Raw genomic sequence first — 26,413 nt, 5'->3', positions numbered from 1 at the left:
ATAAGGTGAATGGAGTGTTTGTATAGGTCAAAGCCACTGGAGGACAAACTGGGAATGACCGAGTTCATGGGGGGTTTGGAGTTTCCCAAGGTGGGGGAGGAACTGTGGGAGGATCTGGAGGCGCCAGTTTGCTTAGAGGGGATTCAGATCGAGTCGAGGCACATGCAGGCAGGGGAGGGCCTGGGGCCGGATGGGTTCCCGGTGAAATCTTTTAAGAAGTTTTCAGATCAGTTGAGGTCGTTGTTGCTGGGCATGTTCAGGCACTCTTTGGCAAGTCGTGCCCTCCAGGAGATACTGGGGCAGGCGTCTACATCTCTGCTCCTGAAAAAGGATAAAGACCCTACAAAAGTGTAGGTCGTATCGCCCTATCTCCATATAATATGTAGGTGCCAAGGTATTGGCATTAAGGCCTTGCCTTCCGGAGGTAGTAGGGGACGACCAGACTGGATTGTGAAGGGTCGGAAATTGTCCACTAATGTGAGGCAGTTGTTGAGTAGTGCTTACTCCTGTGGCTGGATATTAAGTTCCCCGAACCAACCAGAGGCACTCGGCGGAGTGGGAGACCTCTAAATGAGCAGTATCCTTCTCCAGGTTATCAATGGGGCAAAGATATTTGAATTAATAAAAGCAAATTACTGCGGATGCTGGAATCTGAAACCACAGAGAAAATGCTGGAAAATCTCAGCAGGTCTGGCAGCATCTGTCGAGAGAGAGAAAAGAGCTAACGTTTCAGCCCAGATGACACTTTGTCAAAAAAATTAAATATTTTAATTAATAATCTTTATTGTCACAAGTAAGCTCACATTAACACTGCAATGAAGTTACTGTGAAAAGTCCCTAGTCGCCACATTCCGGCTCCTGTTCGGGTACACGGAGGGAGAATTCAGAATGTCCAATTCACCTGACAGCACGTCTTTCGGGATTTGTGGAAGGAAACCGGAGCACCCGGAGGAAACCCACACAGACACTGGGAGAACATGCAGACTCCGCACAGACAGTGACCCAAGCCGGGAATCGAACCTGGGACCCTGGCGCTGTGAAGCAACATTGCTACCCGCTGTGCTACCGTGCCACCCACCTCTACCCCAGAGTGAACTATCAGAGAATCTAAAACCCAAATATGGCCACCAGTGGGCATTTTATGAAATGGGGAGAAAGCCCTTTTGCTCATCAGCTGAGGCGGCAGACTGCTTCCCGAGTGTGCAGATAAGGGACTCTGGGTGGATTGGTTTCCGCCTCATCTAAAGCCATTGCGGCCTTTGAAGCATTCCAACGGGACCTCTATAGGTTGGAGCTCCCAAAGGAAAGTTCGGTCATGGCGGAGTTTAAAAAATATATATTTTTATTCAAGGCATTTTCATATATTTTTATAAACCGAATCCGAAGAACAACCAAACAATTCAATAAACAACCCCCATCCCCCCCCCCCCCCCTTGCTCCCCTGACACCAATCCTTCCTCACTACCTGCCTGTTCATTTTAACCCCCTTACTCACCACCACCACCAGCTGACCTCTCGAGCGTCCTTTAAAGAAATCAGTAAACGGCTTCCACCTCTGGGTAAACCCATCTGCCGACCCCCTCAAGAAGAACTTAACCGTCTCCAGCCTCAGGAATTCCGTCAGTTCACTGAACCCACACCCTCGCTTTCGGTGGCTCCAAAGCCCAGAGAGGTGGTGTGATATCAGGGAGACTCTCAGGTATTCCAACACCCCAAATAGCGCCATCTCTGGACTCGAGACCTCCTCTGCACCCAGCACTTTGGATGTCACGTCAGAGAAGCCCTGCCAGAACTCACCAATCTAGGGCACACCCAAAACATGTAGATGTGATTCGCGACCCCCCCCCCCCCCCGTGCACCGCCCACGCCTATCCCTGCCCACACCTATCCTCTACTTCCGCAAAGAACCTACCCATCCTCACCACCATCATGGTGCACCACTTTAAACTGGATGAGGCTTAACCTCACACATGACGAGGATGTGTTCACCCTCTACAAGGCCTCAGCCCACATCTCAACCCTCACTTCCTCTTCCCACTTGCGCTTAATACCTCCAACCAAGGCTCTGTCCCACTCCCGTCAACTCGTTTTAGTGTCTGACACCTTCCCCTCCCCTATTTTGTCTGTTGACAGCACCTTATCCTGCAACCCTCAGGGTCAGCAGCTCAAAAAGGATGGCACCTCACTTCTTACAAACTCCTGAACCTGCAGGTACCTAAAGCTATTCTCCCTGGACAACTCGTATTCTTCTTCCAGGTCCTCCAACGTTGCAAATTTGCCCCCCTATAAACAGATCGCCAAAGCTCTCAATCCCCATTTGCTGCCACCTCTGAACCTTTCATCCAGCCCCGCCGATCCAAACCTAAGGATGCTACAATTGGCGCCCACACCGAGGCACCCTCCAGCCCCAGATGCTGCCGCTGTAGTAACCATCATATTCGGCAATGCCAGCATCACGTCACCCCCGCTCCAAGAAAGGCCTCCTAACCTGCGGGATCTTTCCCGCCCACACAAATCCAGAGATCAGCCCATTGTCCTTCCTAAAAAAATGACTCTGGGACAAAGTTTGGGACACAAACAAACCTTGGCAGCACCGTAATTTTTACTGTCTGCACCCGCCCTGCCAACGACAGCAGTAGCACATCCCACCTCCTAAAGTACATACTTATCTGCTTCACCAGCTAAGCCAGGTTCAGCTTGTGTAACTGCCCAACCATGTGCCACCTGGGTTACCAAATATCGAAAATTTGCCCCCACCACCCTAAACAGCAACTCCCTGAATCTTCTTTCTTGCCCTCTAGTTTTAATCGGGAACACCTTGCTTTTTCCCATATTCAATTTATAGCCCGAGAACCAGCCAAACTCCCCCAGGATCCCCATGATGCCTCCGATGCTGCCTACCAGGTTGAAATATACAATAGCAGGTCGTCCGCATGCAATGAGACCCTGTTCTTGACGCCCCCTCCCTGCTCAAACCCCCTCCAGCCCCTTGACGCCCTAAGTGCCATTGCCAGCGGCTCCATCGCCAATGGGGAGAGCGGACACCCGTGCCTTGTCCCCCGATGCAACCCAAAGTACCCCAAACTCACTCGGTTTGTCTGCACAATCGCCTTCAGTGACTTATTCAGCAGACCCAATCTAGAAACTACTGCTCAAACCGAACCACCCCAGCACCTCCAACAGATACCCTTCTCCGCATCTATTGTCAACACTACCTCCACCTCCTGCCCCTCCGAAGGCATCATGATTACATTCAGTAGCCTCCTCACATTTACCGACACTACATCCACTTCACAAAACCCGTTTGCTCCTTTTCTGTTGGGAAAGGATGGCAGCTCTCCTCATCTGACCAAGGCAAGAAGGAGCAATTTTTTTGCATAGGTGGGCAGCAGGTATGAGTTGTGTTCTCAGGAGCTGACTAACCATGCTCGTATTTCAAGTCTTGACCCAAGTAGTTAAGCTTTTGGGTCTCCTTCTTCAACACCATGTCAGAGAGTCTGGAGTCTGTCTGTTGGTGGCCATTTTGGGGGTATCAGACTTGCCGGTACTGCAGACGGGGCTGAAGGTAAATGTCCTCGCCTTTTCCTCATTAATAATCCGGAGGTGAGTTCTGCTTGGGTGGAGGACTCCTCCACCCAGTGCCTCGACCTGCTTGGGTGACCTCTTAGAGTTCCTACATTTGGAGAAGGTGAAGTACACCATTTGGGGGTCGATAGAGGTGTTCTATGTAAGATGGCAGCCATTAATTTCCTTTGTTATAGCGTTAGTTACCGTCAGTTGTGTAGGGTTTTTCTCCCAGTTTTTTGTTGAGGGGTTTGGATTGGATGTTTTGTTGATTGAGCTTTTTTTATATTGTAACTTGAAGTTATTTTGTTCAAATGAAAATGTTTCAATAAAAATATTTTTTACATGGCAACAAAGAAAAAGAACATCAGCTATGGAGCAAACAAAAGAAATCCGTCATAAATAGCTTGGGTCATCAAGATTACACACAAACAACAGACATGAAAAGTGCCCATGCAACGAGCCATAGATCAAATTAAATGGAGCCCCAAATGTGCTTCTGGACAAAGGAGTCTTCATCCATTCAGAATGTCGCATGAAGGCAGGCTGAATAAATCATCCTGAAGTTCACTCCATTCTTATAGAGAGCAGATTTCACTTTGGTAAAGGCAGCCCATTTCCTGGCTAGGTTTGCCCCCATGTCCTGGTATAATCTGATAAGAGTGGCCTTTCCATTTAAAATATCAGTGCTCTTTTGCCTATCGAAGTACCAACTCCTCCTTAAAGCTGTGAAACCTTGCGATTACTGCATGAGGAGAATCTCCAGAGCGAGGCTTGGGTTGAAGCCACCAGTGGGCCTGATCTAATTCTGTGGGCGATGGAAGACATTCTCCTCCACCATTTTGTGAAACAGGTCTGAGAAATCCTGAGTACGGGTGCAGCCTCCGATCCTTTCTGGTAACCCTACAACACAGAACATTTTGCCTTCTGGATCTGTTCTCCAGGTTGTTCAGCTTAGATGTTAATGTCTTGGGTATGCTTGATCACAGAGGCACGGTCGGACTCCAAGGGGGTGATCCTATCACTGTGGTCAGACCATGCAGTCTCCATGCCCTTGATTGTGGTTCCTTGTGCTTCGACAGTCTGGCTGGTGATCTTGAGAACTGAATGAATGGGGGCTAGGCCACCTCGATAGATCTTTTAAAATCCTAGGTCAACCAGTCGTGTGTTTTGGCTGTTAGTGATGTGGCTGGAGAAGAAGGTGTCACTGCCATCTTACCTCCAGTTGATCCATGTGAGGTATCAGAGTCTGCCATTGAACTTCGGGCCGAATCTCTTCTGGCTTTGCTTGCCTTGGGCATTGTGGCGATGAGGGAGCTGTAATTTAATAATTTACAGATTTTTTCCGGCAAGTTCAAGACCCACGATGCCGGGGAAAAGGGTAAAAAGGTCACTGGGAGGCTGTCTCCATTCATCAGCTACAATTCAGCCTCAGCGATGGTGCAGTGGTTAGCACAGCTGCCTCACGGCACCGAGGTCCCAGGTTCGATCCCGGCTCTGGTCACTGTCCATGTGGAGTTTGCACATTCTCCTCGTGTTTGTGTGGGTTTCACCCCCACAATCCAAAGGTGAGCAGGGTAGGTGGATTGGCCATGCTAAATTGCCCCATAATTGGGAAAAAAAATGAATTGGGTACTCTAAATTTAAAAAACAAAAATAAAAAAATTCAACCTCGACGAGGAGCCAGGATGCAGACTGAAAAATTCAAGACAGTGACCTTTATAGCCCTGGGAGGGCGCGATTTAACGGAAATGTTTCAAAGTGTCATTTCAGGCAGGTTTAGCTGGGGGTTTCTCCCCCAGCTCTGATAGCGAGTTCTCGACCACTATCTAACCACACTTTTTCGGGCCCTGGGGTGTTTGTCCCTGGGATAGCCCACACTTTGATGATGGGTGGTGCACCAGGGAGGGAGCCAGTGCCCGGTCCAGGTAATGCTATCAGGGGTTTGCCTGAGGTGCAAGCTCTGGTGCCGGGAGTTACCGCTGCAGCCGAGGGTATGTGTGCAGGGTGTTGGTAGCACCCTGAGAAATGGGAGGGGATGTGGGGGTGGGGGGTTGGGGACCAGAGGGTACCGGGCTGGAGGCCATCGCTGATTTGATTGACTGTCCCTCACCAGTGCCAATTCTTTACAGAGATTACACTGGATGGATAATATCTTTGACCCCGCAGAGGCTGCTCTTGCGTGCTGCTGACGGGTGGGCAGACGCCAGAGGAGGCAGCGGTAGCAGCGTCGACAAGAGGTTTGAGGTGGCAGCCCATGTGCAGGGGCATGCCCATACGGGCCTGTCCACAAATCAGAACAGAGGGAGGTCGGCGATGGTCCAAGGGCTACAGGCGTCACTGGTCTTGCAAACAGATGACTAATTGCATGTGCCGCAGGAGGCTCCACCACAACAAGGGGACGGTTGGCACCTGTGCCATGTTCTTGCAACCCTGCCACCACTTGGAAGAGGAGGATATCCACCCCCAATGGCCGTCAAGGTCACTGCAGCCTTGAACATTTACGCCTCAGGATCATTCCAGCCCTCAAATGGGGACTTGTGCTGCATACCCCAACCAACAGCCCACAAGTGCACCCATGAAGTCATGGATACCCTGTTTGCCCGGGCAGCTAACAATATAAACTTTAACCTGGACCAAGCCCTTCCAGATGCCTGGGCAGCAGGATTCTCCACTATCGCCAGGATGCCCCAAGTCCAGAGGATAATAGATGGTAAGCATGTTGCCTTGCATGCACCAGGCCATCGGGGAGCACCCTACATCAACAGGATGGGGATTCGCTCCCTGAATGTCCAGCACGTAGGCGATCACCACACAAAAATCATGCATCTCTGGGAGGATGCACAACAGCTACGTCCTGGGATACTCTGAGATCCTCGGCACTTCGAGGTTCACCCCAGGATGGCCGGTTGGCTCTTGGGGGATAAGGGTTACTCGCTTGGGACCTAGCTAATCACATCAGTACGGAGGCTGGTGACCGATGCGGAGACCCGATATAATGAGGCCCCTGAAGCTACCCGGGCTGTCATTGAACGATGTATCGGCTCGAAATGCAGTTCTGGTGCCTCGACCGTGGAAGATGAGCCCGCAGAAGACCCGCAGGACGGCAGCAGCGAGGGTCCGGCATGCCCGGAGGGCCAGGGAGGCCCTCATCCTCGCCCACTTCACATAGAACGTGGCATCATTCGTCATCGCCACCCCATGTTCCACCCTCCCACGATCTGTGTAACATCACCCCAGGGTGATGGGGCTGTGTCGGCACTGTCAGCGGGTCACTGGCGAAGGCTGGGGCGGCTGCCGAGCGCTGGTGCTTTTCAATCTATGCCATAGTCTGCATCTTTTTAAAAATAAATTTAAAGTACCCAATTAATTTTTTCCAATTAAGGGCCTATTTAGCGTGGCCAATCCACCTACCCTGCACATCGTTTAGGGTTATGAGGGTGAGACCCATGCAGACACTGGGAGAATGTGCAACCCAGGTCCTCGGGGCTATGAGGCAATGGTGCTAGCCACTGTGTCACCGTGCTGCCACATAATCTGACTCGTGCCTGGTTGCTTAATCCTTTGTGTTCTGCCACTATGTTTACATGTTTCCCCAGGATGCACATCAGCGGTGGAGGCAGCCTGCTGCTTACAGCATTCCTCTGTGGTGTTCCCTTGGGAGACATTGGGGGGGGCCACCCGGATGGGCTGGCACCATCGGATGAGATCCTGTGGGAGAATGGACATGTTGTCAATGGGGTGGCCGGGGTGGGGGGGATATCAACATGCTGGCACGTTCAACTAACATGTGACCGGTCCTCTGGGTGGGGGCTGGTGGTTACCCAACTCAGCGGCGCAGGCTAATCTCAACATTGGTGAGCGATCTGATCCCGGCCACCCCTGCAACCTCCTGGGCCTGTTCCTCCTATGGGGTGAGGACTCTGATATCCGGCACCCTGCCGCACGCCTTGGCCCTCTCACGTCTGTTATGGGCCAGCTTATTCTGTGGGCACAGAGGGCACTGTGAGCCGCACGCATCATGGGGGGGGGGGGGCATGGGTGAACACCACTGCGAGGCATGGCTGGGGTAAACATGGCAAGGTGCTGGGCAGTGACTATGCAGGCGCATGGTTGTCGGTGGGAGGTGGAGGAGGGGAGGGTGACAGGCGGGACTGGACTGGTGCAGGGGCCAAATGCCAACTCACCCGTGCAGCCCGATGGAGGTAATTTAGCTTTTGGCGGCACTGTGTGGCGGTCCTCCGGGTAACATTGATGGCCGCTGCCATTTCTTTCCAGGCGGCACTGGCTGCCTTGTGGCTGACCCGCTGCGCCCCTCAGGGAAACTGTATCGCATTGCGACTCCACTGCATCCAGCGGGTGGGCCAGGTCAGTTTCCCCGAATCTTGGAGAAGGTCTCCCTTGTGGCATGGTTGCATGCAGTGTGGGGTCACCTCTGCGGGATCGGTTTAACTGCTGCTCCCCTTCGTTAGTGGGGGCTGACGAGTATGTTCCCGGCGAATCATCAAGCGGGATGTCATTTGCAGCGTGAAGCCCGTGGGACCTCATTAAGTTGACCAATTAATGTTTAATACTGGTGACAGCCTCGCCGGGTTGACCGTCGGTAAGCTTGTGGAAGTTCTAGCTTGCTACCACACTTCGAAACTTTTCCATTAGAACGCACTCCAAATTTTCTTCATCACTGGGGAGCTGAACTATCTGACCAGACCAGCTCAGAGTTCGGGCTGCATTTTTGAAAGGGTGCCCGATCTCTAAGTGGGCTTCAGGATCCTCCACCCCCCCCCCCACCAACGGGCAATGTCACCCCCGGCACTGAGGACCCGGTTTCGATCCCGGCCCCAGGTCTCTGTGTGGTGTTGAACATTCTCCCAGTGTCTGCGTGGGTTTCACCCCCACAACCCAAAGATTTGCAGGGTAGATGGATTGGCCATGCTAAATTGCCCCTTAATTGGGAAAAAAAAAAATTGGTACTCTACACCAGCCCCCCCCCCCCCCCCCCCCCCCCCCCCCCCCCCCCCCCCCCCAAACCCCACCATCATTCCTGTCCAGAGGTGCTGGGCCAATTTAACTGATCTCAACAGTGCCCCAACTCCGATAAAGTACTGATGCAATGGGGACCAAAATTGATAACCTGTGGTGAGTATTCCTTATTGAGTAACTGAAAAACTCAATAGGGCAGCACTGTAGCACAAGTGGATGGTACTGTGGCTTCACAGCACCAGGGTCCCAGGTTCGATTCCCCGCTGGGTCACTGTCTGTGCGGAGTCTGCACAGGTGCTCCGGTTTCCTCCCACAGTCCAAAGACGTGTAGGTTAGGTGGATTGGCCATGATAAATTGCCCTTAGTGACCAAAAAAAAAGATTAGGAGGGGTTATTGGGTTACGGGGATACGGTGGAAGTGAGGGCTTAAGTGGGTTGGTGCAGACTCGATGGGCCGAATGGCCTCCTTCTGCACTGTTATGTTCTATGTAACCCATCAGAGGGACCAGTTGTAAAGTTATTTATGCATGGCTTCATGCAAAAGTGCAACAGTGTGACACAGTGGTTAGCACTTCATTGCCATCTGTGTGGAGTGTACATGTTCTCCCCATTTCTGCTGGGTTTCCTCCGGGTGCTCCGGTTTCCCCCCTCAGTGCAAAGTGTGCAGTTAGGTGGATTGGCCATGATAAATTGGCCCATAGTGTCCAAAATGTTCGGTGGGGTTACTGGGATAGAGTGGTGTGGGCCTAGGTAGGGGCTCTTTCCAAGGGCCAGTGCAGACTCGATGGGCCGAATGGCCTCCTTCTGCACTGCAGGTATTCTATGATTCAATGATTAAAGACAACTTTATATCTTGTTTTTAAAAAGCATTGTCACTTAGAGCGTCCTTCATGGCCCTGAGTGGCCCTTCTTCAACTCTGTGAGCTGCAAGATTGAAATCCAGCTTGTTCACTCCGCATGATGCCATGAATAAGATTAAATACATTTATTACCACCAAATATTTCATAACTAGTTATAGAAAATGCCTAATCATTCATAAATGAATAGAATTATCATCAACGTCAAATGGAAAAAACAAAATAAATATTTGCACTTGGATGCCAATGGAGCACACGGCTCACAGTCAATGTTCTGAGCAATCAGCATGCAGCTCACTTCACTTTCCCTTGCTTTACATGTGTATCACTTCAGTCATAATGGTAGGAAAAAAACTACGAGGATGGAAATCAGTGGAATGAAGCAACCCTGCGAATGGGCAGCGGTCAGCAAAATGTCTCATCTGCTGCACTCCCAACCCAGATGGACCACATGTAGCCCCGGGCCACAGGTTGCTCACCACCAATTTCCTGGCTAAGGAAATGCAAACAAACAAAAACATCTGTTCCAGTAGGTTGTAATATTACTCATTTAATTTTAAAGACTGGCAAGATTCCACTTAAAAGAAGCTGTCAAGCTAATGGTACTGAAAGTACATGAATCACTGGCATTAGAAGCAATTATTTCAATGCTTAATGCCACAAGTAAGAACCCACAATGATCAGAGAACACTACTTGTACTACATTCGTACCTTCACAAAACCTTATAGCACTGAGAAGGCCATTCATTCCATTGTACCTTTACTAGTTCTTGGAAGGAGCTGCTGAATTAAACCCACTTCTCAGCCCTGCCCCTGTAGCCATGCAATTCTTTTTTCCTTTTCATGTATATATTCAATAACATTTTGAAGGTTACAATTGAATTTGAGCCACTAAATTTCAGGTAGTTTGTTGCAGATCATGGCAACTTGCTGAGTAAAAAGAATGTTCCAACTTTCTCCCAGGTTCTTCTGGTAATGAGAACAGTCTTTATTTACTCTATCAAAAACCCTCTTAATTTGCAACACCTCTATTAAATCGCCCTTGATTTACTGCACTCTAAGAAGAACCTGCCTACACTGCACTTCAAGATTGTGTATTGAAGTGCAGACCATCAGATTGTTTAAGGAGCCCTAGCAAAACTGGAGTCAATGTGAATGAAGGAGAAAACTCTTCACTGGTTGGAGTCAAACGTAGCACAAAAGATGGTGGTTGTGGGAAGTCAGTCATTACAGTCTAAGGACATCACTGTAGGAGTTCCTCAGGGTAGTGTCATAGGTCCAACCATCTTCAGCTGTTTCATCAATGATCTTCCATCATGAGGTCAGAAGTGGGGCTGTTTGCTAATGGTTGCACAGTGTTCTGCATTATATGTGACTCCTGATACTGAAGCAGTCTGTGCCCATACGCAGCAAGGCCTGGACAACATTCAAGCTTGGGCTCATAAGTGGCAAATAGCATTTCTGCCCCACAAGTGCCAGTCAATGACCATCTGCAACAGGAGAGAATCCAATAATCTCCCCAGGACGTTCAGCGAACTTGTGCTCCAGAACTTGCCGCGCCACTAGCCAAGCTGTTCCAGTACCGCTACAACACTGGCATCTACTCGGCAATTTGAAAAGTTGCTCAGTTACTACCCCATCAGTCTACTCGCGATCATCTGTAAAGTGATGGAAGGGGCCATCAGCAGTGCTATCAAGCGAGACTTGCTAAGGAATGACCTTTCGCTGACACTCCGTTTGGTGTTCTGCCCGAATCACTCAACTCCTGACTCCATTATAGCCTTGGTCCAGATATGGACAGAAGAGCTGAACTCCAGACGCGAGAGTGACAGCCTTGACATCAATGCAGCATTTGAATGTATGTAGTATCAAGGAGCCATATCAAAACAAGTCAATGCGAATCGGGGGAAATTCTCCGCTGGTTGGAGTCACACCTAACACCGAGGAAGATGGTTGTGGTTGTTGGAGGTCTATCATCTCAGTTCCAGGACATAACTTCAGGAGTTCCTTAGGATAATGTCCTAGGCCCAAACATCTTCAGCTACTTCATTAATCACCTTCCTTCCATCATAATGTCAGAAGTGGGGTGTTCACTGATGCTTGCACAATATTCAGCACACTTTTCCCCATGAAGCAGTCCATGTCCAAATGCAATAAGGCCGGATAATACCCAGGCTTGGGCTGTCAATGTGCCAGGCAATGGCACACATGTGCCAGGTAATGATCATCTCCAACAGAAAATCTGACCATTGCACTTTGACATTCAATAGCATTAGAAACATGGAAAATAGGAGCAGGAGTAGGCCATTTGTGAAATACTGGACGACGAAGGGTACTCTGTCGGTTGTGCCCGTATTTGTCTTCTGAGGTGACAAATACCCCCCCCCCCCAACCATCTGGCCTGGGCTTGCAAAATCCTACCAACTGTCCTGGCTTGAGACAATTCACACCTTTAACCTGTGATTATCACTATCTCCAATTGCTCCGTCTGGACCTGGAAAGACTTAATTACCTGCAAAGACTCTCATTCAAAGTATCGTCTTGCATAATTGACTTTGTCTATATATATATATATATATATATATATATATATATATAATGTGTTTCTGGAACCCACTCTTCATTCAGGAGCTGTGCTCTGAAAGCTAGTGATTCGAAACAAACCTGTTGGACTTTAAGCAGGTGTTGTAAGACTTTTTACTGTGCTCACCCCAGTCCAATGCCAACATCTCCACAGTGGTATTAGGGAGAGAGTTCCAGGATTTTGATACAGTGACAGTGAAGGAGTGACAGTGAAGGAATGGTGCTATATTTCCAAGTCAGAATAGTGAGTGATTTGGAGGGGAACTTCCAAGTGGTGGTGTCCCTATGTATCTGCTGCCCTTGTCCATTGAGATGGTAATGGCCGTGGGTTTGGAAGGTGCTGCTTAAGGAGCCTTGGTGAGTTCCTGCAGTGCAACTTATAGATGATGGACGCGGCAGTTTAGAATTAGAATGTACAGTGCAGAAGGAGGCCATTCGGCCCATCGAATCTGCACCGGCTCTTGGAAAGATCACCCTACCCAAGGTCAACACCTCCACCCTATCCCCATAACCCAGTAACCCACCCAACACCAAGGACAATTTTGGACACTAAGGGCAATTTATCATGGCCAATCCACCTAACCTACACATCTTTGGACTGTGGGAGGAAACCATAGCACCCGGAGGAAACCCACGCACACACTGGGAGGATGTGCAGACTCCGCACAGACAGTGACCCAAGCCGGAATCGAACCTGGGACCCTGGAGCTGTGAAGCAATTGTGCTATCCACAATGCTACCGTGCTGCCCTGTGCCGTTACTGTGCGTTGATAGTGGATGGTGAATATTTGTGGAAGGGGTGCCAATCAAACGAGCTGCCTTGTCCTGAATGGTGGCGAGCTTCTGAGTGTTTTTGGAGCTGCACTGATTCAGGCAAGTGGGGAATGTTCTCCAAACAAGTGCCGGAATGTGGCGACTAGGGGCTTTTCACAGTAACTTCATTTGAACCCTACTTGTGACAATAAGCAATTTTCATTTTTCATTTCAGTCTAGTTCAGTTTCTGGTCAATGATATCCCCAGGATGTTATCGGGGGATTCAGTGATGGTAACGCCATTGAATACCATGGGGTGATGGTTTCATTCTCTCTTATTGGAGATGGTCATTGGCTGGCACTTGGGTGGCGCGAATGTTACTTGTCAGCCCAAGCTTGGATATTGTCCAAGTCTTGCTGCATTTGCACGTGCTGCTTCAGTGTCTGGCGAGTCACAAATGGTGCTGAATATTGTGCAACTGACAACGAATATTCCCACATTTAAAAAAAATAAATTTAGAGTACCCAATTCATTTTTTCCAATTAAGGGGCAATTTAGCGTGACCAATCCACCTACCATGCACATCTTTGGGTTGGATTGGATTGGATTTGTTCATTGTCATGTGTACCGAGGTACAGTGAAAAGTGTTTTTCTGCGAGCTGCTCAACAGATCAATAAGTACATGGGAAGAAATGGGAATAAAATAAAATACAGAATAGGGTAACACAAGGTATACAATGTAACTACATAAGCACCGGCATCGGATGAAGCATACGTGGTGTACTGTTAATGAGATCAGTCCATAAGAGGGTCATTTAAGAGTCTGGTAACAGCAGGGAAGAAGCTGTTTTTGAGTCTGTTCGTGTGTGTTCTCAGACTTCTGTATCTCCTGCCCGATGGAAGAAGTTGGAAGAGTGAGTAAGCCGGGTGGGAGGGATCTTTGATTATGCTGCTCGCTTTCCACAGGCAGCGGGAGGTGTAGATGGTGTCAGTGGATGGGAGGCAGGTTCGTGTGATGGACTGGGCGGTGTTCACGACTCTCTGAAGTTTCTAGCGGTCCTGGGCCGAGCAGTTGCTATACCAGGCTGTGATGCAGCCCAAAGGATGCTTAATATGGTGCACCTGTAAAAGTTGGTAAGGGTTAATGTGGACATGCTGAATTTCCTTAGTTTCCTGAGGAAGTATCGGCGCTGTTGTGCTTTCTTGGTGGTAGTGTCGACGTGGGTGGACCAGGACAGATTTTTGGAGATGTAATTTGAAACTGCTAACCATCTCCACCTCTGCCCCGTTGATGCTGACAGGGGTGTGTACAGTACTTTGCTTCCTGAAGTCAATGACCAGCTCTTTAGTTTTGCTGGCATTGAGGGACAGATTGTTGTCCCTGCACCACTCCACTAGGTTCTCTATCTCCCTCCTGTATTCTGACTCATCGTTATTCGAGATCCGGCCCACTATGGTCATATCGTCAGCAAACTTGTAGATGGAGTTGGAACCAAATTTTGCCATGCAGCCGTGTGTGTACAGGGAGTAGAGTAGGGTGCTAAGTACGCAGCCTTGCGGGGCCCTGGTATTGAAAAGAGAGAGGTTAGTAATAATGTTAGTCTTAGAATTAAATTTTAAAAGATTAGAACGAGTATAAGTTAAGTAAAAAGTTGACCTGTTGGGGAGAGCTCGCAGAGAGTCGTCTTGCTCTGGCGCCATCTTCTGGGGGTGAAACCCACGCAAACATGACGAGAACTCCACACAGTGACCCAGGGCTGGGCTCGAACCTGAGACCTCGCCGCCATGAGACTGCACTGCGCCACCGTGCTGCCCTTAATATTGCCACATTTGACCTTGTGTTAGAAGGAAGGTCATTGATGAAGTAGCTGAAGATGGTTGGGCCTAGGACACTACCCTGAGGAACTCCTGCAATGATGTCCATGGACTGAGGTGACTGACCTCCAACCACCATCTTCCTTTGTGCTAGATATGTCTCAGTGGAGAATTGTCACCGTTTTCCCATTCACTCCAATTTTTTGCCATATTTTTGCTATTGTTGCCATATTTGATCAAACGCCTTGATATCAAGATCAGTCACTCTCACTTCATCTCTGGAGTTCGGCTCTGTTGTCCATGTATGAACCAATGCTGCAATGAGGTCATGAGCTGAGTGACCCTGGCGGCACCCAAACTGAGCGTCCATGAGCAGATTATTGCTAAGTAAGTGCCACTTGATAGCACTGTTGGTGACTCCTTCCATCCTTTGCTGATGGTGGGTAGACTGATGGGGCATTAAGTGGCTGGATTGGATTTGTCCTGTTTATTGTATACAGGACACACCTGAGCAATTTTCCACATTGCCAGGGAGATGCCCGTGTTGTAGCTGTACTGGAACTACTTGACTAGAGTGCGGCAAGTTCTGGAGTACACGTCTTCAGTTCTAATGCCGGAATATTGCCAGGGTCCATAGCCTTTGCAGTGTCCAGTGCCTTCAGCGGTTTCTTGATATCACGTGGAGTTAATCGTATTCGCTGAAGACTGGCATCTATGATGCTGAGGACCTCCGGAGGAGACCGAGATGGATCATCCCCTCGTCATTTCTGGCTGAAGGTCGTTGCAAGTTCCTCAGCCTTGTCTTTTGCACATATATGCTGAGCTCCTCTATCATTGAGGATGAGAATATTTGTAGGGCCTTCTCCTCCAGTGAGTTGTTTAATAGTCAACTGCCATTCACGGCTGGATGTGGCAGGACTGCAGAGCTTATATCTAATGCGTTTGTTGTGAAATTGTTTAGCTCTGTCTATTACTTGCTGCTTATGCGGTTTGGCACACAAGTAGTCCTGTGTTGTTGCTTCACCAGGTTGACACCTCATTTCTCGGTATGCCTGGCGTTGCTTCTGGCATGTTCTCCTGCACTCTTCATTGAGAAAGTTGTCCAGCAAGTTGTCTGCAATGATAACTTTCTCAACCAAATGAAATATGATATAATGACTATTGATATGAATAGAGGGATTGCTAGGACAAGACATAGCATGTCCTAACATGTGGTGTGAAGAGGTACGGTGGTGAGGGGTTTAAAGGGCTACCATCCTATTTTCCTCCCTCCCCTGGGCTGAGATTTACAGGTGCGCACCTCGAATTCCAGCCCCGCCCACATGACAGCGCTTGGGCTCACACTTTCTCAGATTCCAACTCCCAAATACTGAATGCCAACTGAACCACAGCTTCCATCAGGCACCATGGGCTGGTCTGCCCCCAGATTCCTCACTGCCCCACATGGGTAATGTAGTTCTGACCAGTGATTGTGTTGGGAAAGAATTGCTGCCTCTATGATTGGCTCAACAGTGTGATTGAATGGACATTCTGGAAGGGATTTCAAAGTAGTTTGGTCGCTGATTGGCTGAGAGAGACTTGCTCATCATTTAATGGCCCCCTGTCATTTGGAGGCCCTGTTCCTGGGCATGGTGTGTTGCATTGTAAATCCGCTCCTGGAGTTGGCATTTCTAATCTGTATGACTCTTTATCTGTCTCTCTCCACTGAGGCTGTGTGACCTACTGAGTCCATCCAGCACTTCCTGTTTTTCTTTCAGATTTCCAGCATCTGCAGTAATTGCTTTTCATCTAGAATTAGATTTTTGGGCCGTGTTGATGAATAGCTTAAACTGATAAAGGAATAGACAGTTGGGGAGAGCCACATACATCCCCACAGTATGGGGAAACCCCTGTGCTCACTTTTTTTTTTCAGAAGCACAAATCTGTTCCATAGCGATATATTTGAAGTGAATTGTAACATGTGTTATGGATAAATGTCAACAATGAATGCAGCGAACAAGGAATGCAATTTAGCAAGTCAGTAATGCGAGAAAAGAAGTCAAACAGTTAACTGAGCGGGTGGAATACATGCAGAAAATGAAGTGAAATAACAAGGGGACAGAGATCTAAAAGGGAGCACTCAACTTGGCAGCTGTGAGAGATTAGCGGTTAAATTAATTTTTAAAATAAAGTTTTGGTTCCTTTTGCTGTGGATTTGGCAGTATTACTAATGGCATGATTTGGTTTATTTGGTTAAAGTCTGTGCCAGAGTACATATTTCCAAACTTCCTGCAACATCTCCAGTACACTGATCCAGGAAGATGAAACCTTGTAAAGGAATACTTGAATGCACAACTCATTAGGAACAGGAATCTTGGCTTATCCAACATAATTGAGAAACAACTTAACTGGTCATTTTCATATTGCTGTTCAGGGGATTAAAATTGATTACCATGTTTCCTCCATTACAATAGTGACTATGTCTGAAAAGAACTTCATCAGCTGTAAAGTGCTTTAGAATGTTGTGAAATTCTGAAAGGACCCATATATATGCAAGTTGTTCTTCAATTAATGACTGTGCATGCACACTGGTCTGTTTTGGACACAAAACCCACCTCGCCTTTCCTGGGGTGCGGGGGGCGGGGGAGGTGGTGGAAGCGAGGTTGGGGTCGGCCGATCGACGTTGGGGTGGTGCATTCCGGTGCCTGGTCGGGGAGGTCGGTACGGAAATTGAACCCGCGCTGCTGGTCTTGTTCTGCATTACAAGCCAGCTGATTGACCCTGTGTGCTAAACCAACCCCAGGTTTTGTGGACCGTATCAGATTGAAAGGAAATTAAGTGAGATGAATTATGTTAAGAACGCCGTATGGAAGGAGAAAACACCGCATGTGTCATGTGAATATGCTTAAAAGGTACTACGAATGTGAATATGCTTAAAAGATACTTTGATTGTGAATATGCTTAAAAGGTACTTTGAAAGGGAAGGAGAGCAAAAGGAGGAGGTTTTAATGATTCTAACTCAAAGTGACAAACAAAAACCAGATGACTGTGAATTTGACATAGCTCAAATTAAATTGAAAAACGAGCGATGAAATTAAAATGAAAATCGCTTATTGTCACAAGTAGGCTTCAAATGAAGTTACTGTGAAAAGCCCCTAGTCGCCACATTCCGGCCCCTGTTCGGGGAGGCTGGTACGGGAATTGAACAGTGCTGCTGGCCTGCCTTGGTTGTTAAAAGGTTGGATAAGTTGTTGAGTTCCCTCCCAGAGGAAAAACGAACTGACCTGAAAGAGTTTATTGATAGCACCTGGACAAGTTTGTGGAGATAAGTTGGGAAGTACTATAAATGGCTATAAATGATGTAGATGTGGGAAATGCTGTTTCAATTAAACAATGTCCATATAGACTTAACCCTTTAAAATTGGCACAGGTTAACAAAGTAATTGCGAGTATGCTTAAAACAGGCATAATCAAAGTGGGTTGCAGCCAATGGAGATCACCCATAGTGATGGTACCAAAACCGGATGGTACCCAACGGTTGTGCATGGACTATAGAAAGGTTAATGCAGTTACAAAAGCGAATTCTTATCCTATCCCACGCTTGGAGGATTGCATTGAGAAGGTGGGGACAATGTGCTTTCATTTCCATTATTTACTTAAAGGTTACTGGCAGGAACCTTTATCCGAAAGAGCGAAGGAGATTTCAGCTTTTGTGACTCCAGATGGTATATACCAATTCAGAGTTATGCCATTTGGCATGAAAAAAGCCCTAGCCACATTTCAAGAGTTAACTAACAAAGTTGTTTCAGGATTACCCAATTGTGCTGTATACATCGGCGATCTGGTTATTTTTAGCCCGATATGGACAGAACATTTGAAGCATCTGATGAAGTTATCCGATCGACTTCAGGAGACTGGTTTGGTGGTAAACCTAGCCAAAAGTGAATTTGGAAAAGCCCAAGTCACTTTCCTTGGCCATACAATCGTACAGGGTTGAATGGTCACACGGGATGTGAAAACAAAAGTTATTATTGAGGAGTTTCCAATCCCCTTGACAAGGGAAATAATGTGATTTCTTGGCATGAGTGGATTCTACTGGAAATTTGTGTCAAATTTTAGTGTGGTTGCTTCACTGACGGACTTGCTGAAGAAACATCAAATTTCAGTGGACTTTCAACAGGCTTTTGACTGCCTGACAGCTGTGATAACCAATGCTCCTGTGTTGGAGATTTACAAGGGCCCCTGTGATCAGATTGAACTAAAGTATCTGACTTTAAAGAGAAATGCCGAGGCGGAGAGAAATGGACGGATCGTGCAAAGACCTTCTTGGTCAAAGAGACTGTCAATCGAGAAGGATTCCAATTGGAGGAAGAAGAATAAAAATGGACTATATTGTTATTAAATGTTTGCGTATTTTGTTTAGTTAAAAAAAGACGTCTATTCTTGTCCATATTTCTCAAAGGAAAGTGAAAAATGAAACCATCTTGAAGTTGATGGTTTTTTTTTTTCTTGGGGTGAGGTGTCACGTGGGAGTACCTTTGAGAAATGGGTGTTGATAAAAATAGCTGTAGGGAATATCACTTTAAGAAATGTTTGTCTGCTCAAGTGGCTGCAGTGATGTCAGTGTGGGTGGAGCTGGGCTCTGGCTCTGCTTTTTGGTTTTGTTTTGAGGAAAAGCTTGGGTGTGTCTGTTTTTTGTTTCGTTTTAGTGTTGGAGCTGCAACCAGCCAAAGAAGCTGTAATTTTGATCTCCCTGCAATCTAATGACTAGATCATTTGGGTGAATTGAATGTACTTCTGTAAAAAGGTTTTTTTGTCTTCTGGATGTTAAAAGGAAAGTTTAAAGATTACTTTGGGGTTCTCTAAACCCTGACCCATAACACTTGCCCCTCGCACCTTAAACCTATGCCCCCTAGTAATTGACCCCTCTACCCTGGGGAAAAGCCTCTGACTATCCACTCTGTCTATGCCCCTCATAATTTTTTAGACCTCTATCAGGTCGCCCCTCAACCTCCGTCGTTCCAGTGAGAACAAACCGAGTTTATTCAACCTTTCATCACAGTGGCGCATAGTTGATGGCGCAAATCATCGTGAATGACTATGATTTAGTGGTCATTACTGAAACATGGTTAAAGGATCATCACGACTAAGCATTAAATATCCAAGGGTCTCAAACTATTCGGAAGGACAGAGTGGATGGTAAGAGAGGTGGTGTCGCTCTGTTATTTAAGGATGACATATGGGCAATAGTAAGGGCTATATCGGTGCTATGGAGGATGAGGTTGAATCCATTTGGGTGGAAATCAGGAATAGTAAGATGAAACAGTCACTGATAGGAGTAGTCTGTAGGCCACCAAATAGTAACATTATGGTGGGGCAGGCAATAAACAAAGAAATAACTGATGCATGTACAAATGGTACAGCAGTTATCATGGGGGATTTTAATCTACATGTTGATTGGTTTAACCAGGTCGGTCAAGGCAACCTTGAGGAGGAGTTTATAGAATGTATCCGCGATAGTTTCCTAGAACAGTATGTAATGGAACCTACGAGGGAACAAGCGGTCCTAGATCTGGTCCTGTGTAATGAGACAGGATTGATTAATGATCTCATAGTTAGGGACCTTCTCGGAAGGAGTGATCCCAATATAGTGGAATTACAGATGGAGGGTGAGAAGGTAAAATCAAACACTAGTGTTTTGTACTTCAACAAAGGAGATTAAAATGAGATGAGAGAAGAGCTAGCTAAGGTAGACTGGGAGCAAAGACTTTATGGTGAAACAGTTGAGGAACAGTGGAGAACCTTCCAAGCGATTTTTCACAGTGCTCAGCAAAGCTTTATACCAACAAAAAGGAAGGAGGGGAGAAAGAGGGAAAATCGACCATGGATATCTAAGGAAATAAGGGAGAATATCAAATTGAAGGAAAAAGCATACAAAATGGCAAAGATTGGTGGGAGACTAAAGGACTGGGAAATCTCTAGGGGGCAACAGAAAGCTACTAAAAAGGCAATAAAGAAGAGTAAGATAGATTATGAGAGTTAACTTGCTCAGAATATAAAAACAGATAGTAAATGTTTCCACAAATATATAAGACAAAGAGTGGCTAAGGTAAATATTGGTCCTTTTAGAGGGTGAGAAGGGTGATTTAATAATGGGAGATGAGGAAATGGCTGAGGAACTGAACAGGTTTTTTGAGTCGTCACAGTGGAAGACACAAATAACATGCCAGAGATTGATGGAAATGAGACCATGACAGGTGAGGACCTTTAGATGATTATCACTGAGGAGGTAGTGATGGGCAAGCTAATGGGGCTAAAGGTAGCTCCTGGCCCTGATGGAATGCATCCCAGAGTGCTAAAAGAGATGGCTAGGAAAATTGCAAATGCACTAGTGATAATTTACCAAAATTCACTTGAATCTGTGGTGGTCCCGGCGGATTAGAAATGAGCAAACGTAACACCACTGTTTAAAAAAGGAGGTAGGCAGAAAGCGGGGAAGATATAGTAGGGAAGATGCTGGAATCTATCATTAAGGAAGAAATAGCGAGGCATCTGGATGGAAATTCTCCCATTGGGCAGACGCAGCATGGGTTCATAAAGGGCAAGGCGTGCCTAACTAAGTGAATGGGATAGGATCTGTCAGATGGAATACAATGTTGACAAATGTGAGATTATCCATTTTGGTAGGAATAACAGCAAAAGGGATTATTATTTAAATGATAAAATATTAAAACATGCTGCTGTGCAGAGAGACCTGGGTGTGCTCGTGCTTGAGTCGCAAAAAGTTGGTTTACACGTGCAACAGGTGATTCAGAAGAAAAATGGAATTTTGTCTTTCATTGCTAGAGGGATGGAGTTTAAGACTAGGATGGTTATGCTGCAATTGTGTAAGGTGTTAGTGAGGCCACACCTGGAGTATTGTGTTCAGTTTTGGTCTCCTTACCTGAGAAAGGACGTACTGGCACTGGAGGGAGTGCAGAGGAGATTCACTAGGTTAATCCCAGAGCTGAAGGGGTTGGATTACGAGGAGAGGTTGAGTAGACTGGGACTGTACTCATTGCAATTTAGAAGGATGAGGGGGGGATCTTATAGAAACATAAAATTATGAAGGCAATAGATAGGATAGATGCGGCAAGGTTGTTTCCACTGGCTGGTGAAACAGAACTAGGGGGCATAGCCTCAAAATAAGGGGAAGTAGATTGAGGACTGAGTTTAGGAGGAACTTCTTCACCCAAAGGATTGTGAATCTATGGAATTCCCTGCCCAGTGAAGCAGTAGAGGCTCCTTCATTAAATGTTTTTAAGATAAAGATAGATAGTTTTTTGAAGAATAAAGGGATTAAGGGTTATGGTGTTCGGGCCGGAAAGTGGAGCTGAGTCCACAAAAGATCAGCCATGATCTCATTGAATGGCGGAGGAAGCTCGAGGGGCCAGATGGCCTACTCCTGCTCCTAGTTCTTATGTTCTTATAGCTAAGTAGAGGTTCTAACCACTGTGCCACCGTACTGCCCCGAATTTCAATTTTTAAAGATGATGCACTATCAATTACTACAAAGACGAGAGTAGTGAATAATCGAGGCTTCATTGAGCAAAGATATGTGGCCTCCTGTAGCTGCTTCCAGAATGGGAGCAGCACCGGCGAGCACACACATTTATACGCCGTCTATTGGGCGGAGCCAGCAGGCAGGGATATACCCATGTACCTCTAGTACAGGAGTCTTGCCGTACTACATCTAATATACATCTAATATACATCTAATATACATCTAATAATGGTGACTACCACATTCACCCCCTGTTTTAAAAAAAAAAAAAAAGAGTCCGGTGGGGTATGGTGGAAAAATTTGCAAGTTCAGTCTGTCGGGGGCCTTGATCCTCCGCTGTGATCGCCTCAGTCCTGGTGGTGATGCGGGTGCCGACTTGGTCACCGGTGACTCCGGGAGTGTGTTGTCCTCGTCTTCATCGCCCCTGAGTGGAACCAGTGGGAGGACGGATCCTCCTGGGGCGGGGGCTGCGGTGAGGTGTGCTGGGGGGAGTGTGCGTGGCGCAGTGGCAACCGGAGATGTGGGGGGATCGGATGGTGGGCCGTGGGTGGGGATCCAGCGGGTGGCAGGTCCCAGAGGGAGACTATGTCCTAGTACCCGGCGGGGTGCGCCACGTAGGCATACTGCGGGTTCGCGTGCAGTAGTTGGACTCTTTCGACCAACTGGTCCGACTTATGGGTCCGCACGTGTTTGCAAAGGAGGACGGGTCCAGGAACTGCCAGCCATGTTGGGAGCGAGACCCCGGAGGTGGATTCCTGGGGAAGGCATGGGGAGGTTTCGTTAGTTGCAGTGCAGAGGAGCGATCGGATGGAGTGGACCGTGTCGGGGAGGACATCCTGCCAGCGAGAGACCAGGAGATTTTTAGACGGTAGGGCCAGCAGACTGCCTTCCAGACCGTCCCGTTCTCCCTCTCCACCTGCCCGTTTTCCCCGGGGATTGTAGCTGGTCGTCCTGCTCGAGGCAATGCCCTTGCTGAGCAGGAACTGATGCACTCATCGCTCATAAAGGAGGATCCCCGATCGCTATGGACGTAAGCAGGGAAACCGAACAGGGCGAAGAAGCTGTGGAGTACTTTAATGACCGTGCGGAAGTCATATCGGGGCATGGATGGCGAAGGGAAACCAGGAGTACTCGTCGACCACTTTCAGAAAGTACGTGTTTTGGTCGGTGGAGGGGAGGGGCCCTTTGAAGTACATGCTGAGGCGCTGAAAGGGGCGGGAGGCCTTCACTAGGGGCGCTCGATCTGGCCGGTAGAAGTGCGGTTTGTACTCCACGCAGACCTGGCAGTCTCTGGTGACAGTCCTGACCTCCTCAATGGAGTAGGGCTGTTTGCGGGCCTTGATGAAGTGGAAGAACTGGGTGACCCCAGGGTGACAAGAGGCCATCGTGTAGAGCCCGGAGTCGGTCCACTTGTGCGCTGGCACATGTACCTCGGGATAGGGCATTGGGGGGCTCGTTGAGCTTCTCGGGGCGATACAAAATCTCGTAATTATAGGTGGAGAGCTCGATCCTCCACCTCAAGATCTTATCGTTTTTGATCTTGCCCCGCTGTGTATTATTGAACATGAAGGCAACCGACCGTTGGTCAGTGAAGAGAGTGAATCTCCTGCCGGCCAGGTAATGCCTCCAATGCTGCACAGCTTCCACAGTGGCCTGGGCCTCCTTTTCGACAGAGGAGTGCCGAATTTTGGAGGCATGGAGGGTGCGGGAAAAGAATGCCACAGGCCTACCTGCCTGGTTGAGGGTGGCCAGAGCTACGTCCGATGCATCGCTCTACCTGAAAGGGGAGGGACTCGTCGATCGCGTGCATCGTGGCCTTGGCGATGTCTGCCTTGATGCGGTTGAAGGCCTTGCGGGCCTCAGCCGTCAGGGGAAAGACTGTGGACCGAATGAGTGGGCGGGCCTTGTTAAGGACCCATTGGGCATAATAGGAGAAGAACCCCAGGCATCGTTTCAGGGTCTTGGGGCAGTGGGGGAGGGGGAGTTCCATGAGGGGGCGGTCGGGGTCGGGCCCTAGAACTCCATTTTCCACATAGCCAAGGATGGCTAAGCGGTTGGTGCGGAACACGCACTTCATCTTATTGTACGTGAGATGAAGGAGTTTGGCGGTGTGGAGAAATTTGAGAAGGTTAGCGTCGTGGTCCTGCTGATCGTGGCTGCAGATGGTGATGTTGTCTAGGAATGGGAAGGTGGCCCGCAGTCCGTACCGGTCAACCATTCGGTCCATCTCACTGCACTGTACTGTCTGCTCCTGGTGGTGACGGATTTGCATCTCAGGGTGAGGTTTGCAAACCAGGAAGGTGGATTGACCTTGAGGGTCGTGAGGCCGCATACTGTGAGGGGGAGGGGGGATCCGCCGAATTTTAAAGTTAAGCTTTGGAGGTGGCACTGGAAGTCCAGGCCGAGTAACAGGGCAGCGCAGATGTGGGGGAGGACGTAGAGCCGGAAGTTGCTCAACTCTACACTCTGGACGGTGAGGGTAACAATGCAATACCCCTGGATTTCGATGGAATGGGATCCGGAGGCCAGGGAGATTTTCTAAAAATAATTTTTGTTAAACGTTTTCATGAAATATCAATAACAAAATGAGCAAGAAAAAATAACCCAACAGGGTTAAGTACAAAACACAACCTAAAAAAGCAACCCCCCCCCCCCCCCCCCAAACCTCTTTCCCCCCCGCTCCGCCCTTTAATAATTAAATAAAAAACACCCCGACTTAACACAACAGGTGTATATACCCCCTCAGACCCTCCAGTGTAAATAACATAAACAAAAGTAAAGTAAACCCCCCCCCGAGCTGCTGCTGCCATTGACCAATGTCTGTCGTTCTACCAGAAAGTCTAAGAACGATTGCCTCCGCCTAAAGAACCCTTGTACCAACCCTCTCAAGGCTAATTTCACCCTCTCCAATTTAATGAACCCTGCCATATTGCTGATCCAGGATTCCACGCTTGGGGGCCTCGCATCTTTCCACTGAAGGAGAATCCTTCGCCGGGCTACCAGGGACGCAAAGGCCAGAATTCCGGCCTCTTACACTCCCGGCTCCTCTGGTACCCCAAATATTGCGAGCCCCCAGCCCGGTTTGACCCTGGATCCTACCACCCTCGACACCGTCCTCGCTACGCCCTTCCAAAATTCCTCCAGCGCTGGGCATGCCCAGAACTTATGGGTGTAATTTGCTGGGCTCCCTGAGCACCTAACACACCTGTCCTCACCCCCAAAGAACCGGCTCATCCTTGTCCCGGTCATGTGTGCCCTGTGCAGCACCTTAAACTGTATGAGGCTGAGCCTCACGCACAGAGGAAGAATTCACCCTCCCTAGGGCATCTGCCCACGTCCCCCCCCCCGAGAGCATCCTGTACTGTGTGTGGCAGTAGCCACGGGAATTCCACCACCTGCCGTCTGGCAAACGCCCTTACCTGAAGGTGTTCCCGGGGGAGCCCGTACCTCTCCTCCAGCTCACCCAAGCTCGCAAACTTCCCGTCCACAAACAGGTCCCCCAACTTTCGTATCCCTGCCCTGTGCCACCCCGAAAGCCCTCCACCTGTTCTTCCTGGGGCGAACCGGTGGTTCCCCCGTAATGGGGTCCAGGCCGAGGCCCCAACTATGCCGCCTCCACTGTTCCCAAATTTTGAGGGCCATCACCACCACCGGGCTCATGGTATACCTCCTTGGAGGGAGCGGCAGCGGCGCCGTTGCCAGCGCCCCCAGATTCATACCCACACAGGGCGCCGTCTCCAGCCTCTTCCATGCAGCCCCCTCCCCCTCCATCACCCACTTGCGCACCATCGTCGCATTGGTGGCCCAGTAGTACCCACAGAGGTTGGGCAACGCCAGCCCCTCCCCTATCTCTACTCCGCTCCAGGAACACCCTTCTCACCCTCGGAGTCCCTCGCACCCACACAAACCTCTGTTTATACACCTGTTAACCTGCCTGAAAAAAAGCCTTCGGGATAAACACGGGGAAGCACTGGAACAGGAACAAAAACCTTGGGAGCACCGTCATTTTGACTGACTGCACCCTACCCGCCAAGGACAGCGGCAATGCGTCCCACCTCTTGAACTCCTCTTCCATTTGCTCCACCAGCCTTGTAAAGTTAAGCCTATGCAGGGCCCCCCAGCTCCTGGCCACCTGGACCCCCAAATATCTGAAGCTCCTCTCCGCCCTTTTTAGTGGGAGTTCGCCAATCCCCCTCTCCTGGTCCCCTAGCTGAACTACGAACAGTTCGCTCTTCCCCATATTGAGCTTGTACCCCGAAAAGTCCCCGAATTCACTAAGGATCCTCATTACCTCTGGCATTCCTCCCACCGGGTCCGCCACATACAGCAGCAGGTCG

General features: G+C 48.7%; 1 protein-coding gene across 2 annotated transcripts in view; it reads left to right on the top strand.

Annotated features, from left to right (window-relative positions):
- Positions 1-26,413, top strand: part of sema4f (sema domain, immunoglobulin domain (Ig), transmembrane domain (TM) and short cytoplasmic domain, (semaphorin) 4F) — a 352,651-nt gene that overhangs the window by 104,565 nt on the left and 221,673 nt on the right. The window lies entirely within an intron of this gene.

The sequence above is a fragment of the Scyliorhinus torazame genome, chromosome 3 (assembly GCF_047496885.1).
Source record: "Scyliorhinus torazame isolate Kashiwa2021f chromosome 3, sScyTor2.1, whole genome shotgun sequence".
Classification (NCBI taxonomy): Eukaryota; Metazoa; Chordata; class Chondrichthyes; order Carcharhiniformes; family Scyliorhinidae; genus Scyliorhinus; species Scyliorhinus torazame.
This window is presented reverse-complemented; position numbering and strand designations above follow the sequence as displayed.